The 4435-nt window shown below is 41.4% G+C and overlaps 1 long non-coding RNA gene across 1 annotated transcript; it reads left to right on the top strand.

Annotated features, from left to right (window-relative positions):
* Positions 1–1696: 1696 nt before the first annotated feature.
* LOC121075227 lies at positions 1697–3245 on the top strand. The gene is made up of 3 exons (XR_005822830.1): positions 1697–1785; positions 1934–2208; positions 3199–3245. It is a non-coding gene; the product is annotated as an uncharacterized LOC121075227 (long non-coding RNA).
* Positions 3246–4435: the final 1190 nt, after the last annotated feature.

Genomic DNA, 4435 nt, shown 5'->3' with positions numbered 1-4435 from the left:
GCTGCTTGATGTGGTGTCACCAGCTTCACCAGCAATCGCGGCTGCGGAAGCGATGAATTAAACAATAAAGTGCGAGTCTCTGTATACGACGTTTCATTTTTGGATAGGTGTGGAAAATAATGTAGAAGCTGTAGACAAGTGCATCAACTCTGCTTGACTGTGCAGCAACTTACTTCATACTGCCAGTGTAAAATCTCCAGAACATCCCGTGTAGTGCACAAACCAAAAAGAGATGCCTTTTTCTCCTAACTAGTCTAGAAGAATTTATATCCCTTTAGCTGATACGCAGTAACGGCTGGGTTGAATGCTTTATTGCATTGTATAATATGTATAGGTCATTGAATTTCTGTGTAATACTTGAACATATGGAACAAACACACTTGAAATGAAGAAATTTACCGCATTGGGGCTGTGGCTGCAATCCTTCAAGGTGCCTGACATGTCAAACCAAGCAGCCAGCGTGCAGAACCTTGCAGGGTGTTTGGCATCCTGGGGGAAGCATCGGTAAAGCTGCAGGAATCTTTGCAATGTGGAACAGTTCAATTTCTGCTTCACAGGAAATCAGAAATAGGCCCAGGGCCAGAGGAGCTCCAAGAGGCTCTGTTAAGACAACACCTGTGTAACTGGAGTTATTTGTTAGTCATTTGAGAGATTTTTGTGACCAGGAACTCAGTGCAAGGAAAAGCTGCATGCAGGGTGGCTCTTGAGTCATGCAGCTTTGGATATGGAAAGTAACATCAGGTTATGGAGGCTGCCTGTTTACTTTGGAAGGAAGTTTCTGAAGTGTTATGTAGTTTGCCACTGTAATAATTGCCACAGCACATGTTCTGTGGAGATCCTGGAGTAATCTTGCCAGCAATTCGATATGTAGGCAAAGCAAATAAAACCAACAAATAAAATCCTCACTCTCCTCATTCCCTCCCCCTAAATAAAATACCAGCTCTGTTAAAAAGCAGAAGCAGCTGGGAAAGAAATGTATTTTGGGAGAGGTGATATGGATTTGCTAAGCACTAATGCTACTGTGGTGCAGTCCTTGTGGAAATGATTCGGAACTGTCAGGACATGCTCTGGTTCAGATCAGGAAGCTAATGGGACCTTGAGCCTTACTCTATAAAAACAGCTTTAGGCAAGATTTTTCTACTCTTGTCACCTTGTACATGGTTCCATGGCCATTAGCGATGGCAGCCTGGGAAGAATGGCTTAGACCTCCTTGGGCAAGTTGTTGCAGGACGTGGCTGTTGGGAGATCCTATCTACGTATTCCAACTCTAACCAGCACTACAGCTTGCTGGAAATTCATAGCTAAGCACCGAGGCTGTAGGGTTGATTCTGAGCTTATTTCTGTGTGAGTATCAGGCTTATACACACAAAGATACTGTTCACACAATGTTTGCATATAGATCTGAGAGAGGCTTTGTAGTGCAGAACAATGGTGCCATGACCCTGTCTCTTAAAAGGAAATTAACAGTAGGAAAATGTAGCTTTCTTCAGGTGCAGTTTTTCCTCCTTTACACTGTGAACCTTCTGTAAACACTACTCCGTAGCAAGAAGATCATTATTCAACTCTGTAGGACTAATAAATAATACATACATCAAATTTGCAGACAGCTTTGAATGTGAATTTGACTTCTTACAAAGAAGCTCGTGGCAGATTAAATTATGCTAGTTATTGATTTTTTTTTCCGTTTTAGATGCATGTAAAGGCTAACCTCTGTCCTAGAGATGAAATTCCAACCAGAGCTGGACAAAGCACAAATCATGTGGAGAAGAATCTCAAGTTACAAGAGTAAGTTCACTTCAGAAAAATTTCAAGCAGGAGATCTAAACCAGTTTCTTACACAGACGCACATGCCTGTATTTTTAGCTTTGATACTAGATTTCAGTCTCCCAGTTGCGTTGCTGGGATACAGAGTTCTGATTTTTTTTTTTCCCAGATGTGCCCAGTGGCACTGAGAACACTGCCAATAACTGCTTGAGAGCCTACAGGATCGCCAGACTTATGAAAGCTGCAGTGCTCAGTGCTCCTGCTTGCTGCTTCCATCAGCATCTCTGGATACGCACTGTTGCTCTGCTAGGTCATTGCTCTGTTTCTGAGTTTGAGAGATCCCTGCCTCCTACAGCACAAGGCTACAGAGCCAAGGGTACAGAGTTGTTGCCATGAAAGCTGCATTGCTGTGCATTGAAATCCTGCTGGAATTTTGGAACGCAGGTAAGAGCTTTTAATGCTGTACAAGATGAAAAGCTCCTGTTCATGCTACAGAAAAAACTTCTATTGACAGCAGTTGTTAGTAATGGGTATCACTTCTTTGCAATTCCTCAAAGCACATGGTAATTAGATTTACAGTATTCAAGGAAAAAAAAACAAAACAGCTACCAGCATAGCTAGGGAGATTGGGAGATGTGTTACAGTATGAAGTCCCTTCCTCCACCTGCTCAGTTGTGAAAAGCAAATAATACAATCTGTGGCAGCACTGGATGTCAAGGAGTGTTTAAAAACACGCTATCACTGTTTCAGATGTGGTCTATTTAACAATAATAATATATAAAAAAAAATGGAGTTACCGGTTTTTAGACCAGCTCGAAGAAACACAAAAACCTCCTTGGAAGCAGCAAAGTAGGTTTTCTCTCACTTTTCAACAAGTTTTTTCCTTTAATCTCCAGTTTTACCTTCTATTATCCATCAACTCTGCCTTCATGAATATGTGAGGGGCAATGAAATCTATCAGTAGTATCAGAACGAAGGAAGTACTCAACAATGTGCGCACAATGCAAGTAGCACCAGTCACCACATCATCACCTTTATTCTTCAGCATTGTAACTGGACAAAATTCCTTCTGTCACTCCCTAGTATTGCTAAAAATGTTAGTAGTATTTTAGTTTATAGCTAACTGATTGGTGTCCCATATCTAGTTTTATAACTTAAGCATGCTGTAGAATTAAATTGCAGTACTGCTTTCCAGAATGTGGAAAATCCTTATGGATATCCTTTGGTATTTATAACATTAGTCACAAATTGCTTTGATACTTTGAGAAATGCAGTGTGTGATGCTAAACCGTGACAAACTACAGCAGACATATCCGCATGTTGAAATGTATTCTGTAGATCTACAAAAGTGTTTTGTTTTGTGAGGCTGACATTCAGAAATGCATTTGCTTTAACAATAATAGACAATATATGTTAACTTCTTTTAACCCACAGCCCTTTCAGAAGGAAAGTTTTGACAGTGAAATATTTAATGGATTTCAGCAGCAGTGGGTCGACTCAGGTAAGTAATCTAATTTGTTCTTATAGCTTTAAGTTGTTTACGGGTGCTGGTAAGCCACTAATATTTGTTCTTGGCTGCTGTTGCAGCAAGAGCACCGCCCACTTGGAAGAAAATAATCTGCAATTCTTTCTTCATTCACCTTACCATTTCTATAACATTAACATCTGTCTTCACTCAATGGATCAATCAAGTGTAGCCTTGGCTGCTATTTGTCCTACGTTTCCCTCACAGAGCGCTCGTGTAGACGCTCACTGTTGTTAGCGCAGCGGACTGATGTTTTAAACCTGTTGCATATTTTTTTGGCTCACTGTAACATAGCCTTTCTCTTGGCATTTGAAAGTAGAAACTTTCTCTACCAGCCTGGTGAGATGTCAAAGGCATGGATGCCACTAGGTTATCCACCTTTAATCTCATCTTGCAGTATCTGTGCTGAGTTGCCCTTACAGATTGGGTATGCGATAGGCAGACTGTGACATCTTTTTGGCATATATGGGCCAATGTAATTGAAATTTGAATTAAGTATGTGGCTGTCTTAATAGCCTGACAGTAACTTCAGCGAGGAGGTGTCCCTGCATATGCAGAATGTGCCTAAAAGCAGGATTTCTAATCTGGTAAGTAGAATCACTTCTCTCTTTGTATCTTATTTGGTTTTGGTCTGCTGATTTAAATGGTATGCTGTTGTGTTCAGTCAGCACTGGCAGAACCATGTTGGTAGACATTTTGATGTGGGTGAGATTTTGGCATTAGTGAACTGAGATTTTGTTGGTGTATCCATCCTGTAGCTCTTATCCACTCCTATGTAAGTATAGTAAATCCAAACCAATCCGTGTATTTGCATATGCATGTGTGTGAAATCTGCAGAATCTTTTCAACAGTGTTCATAGCTAGTACTTCAACATAGCGTAGGTAAGAACGTGCATTTTGCCATCCCCGCTGAAATGCAAGCTAACTTGCCCAGCTAGGATGTAAGTGTGTACCTCCACCGGTCTCTCCACAGTTGGGATTTTTCCTCTTCTCCAAGGCAGAACAATGCCACTGTGCCACCAGCAATGGCAGCAGCTGACAGACGAGGGAATTCAGGGTGTCCAGTCTTGGTTAATGTAAACCAGTCTGCCCACCCTACCCTTTGGACAACCTGCCCATCTTGCATAGGTTGATCCATTAGGTCTA

This window comes from Cygnus olor, chromosome 10 (genome assembly GCF_009769625.2).
Source record: "Cygnus olor isolate bCygOlo1 chromosome 10, bCygOlo1.pri.v2, whole genome shotgun sequence".
NCBI classification, from domain to species: Eukaryota; Metazoa; Chordata; class Aves; order Anseriformes; family Anatidae; genus Cygnus; species Cygnus olor.
The sequence above is the reverse complement of the archived record's forward strand: the minus strand, read 5'-3'. Positions and strand labels throughout refer to the sequence as shown.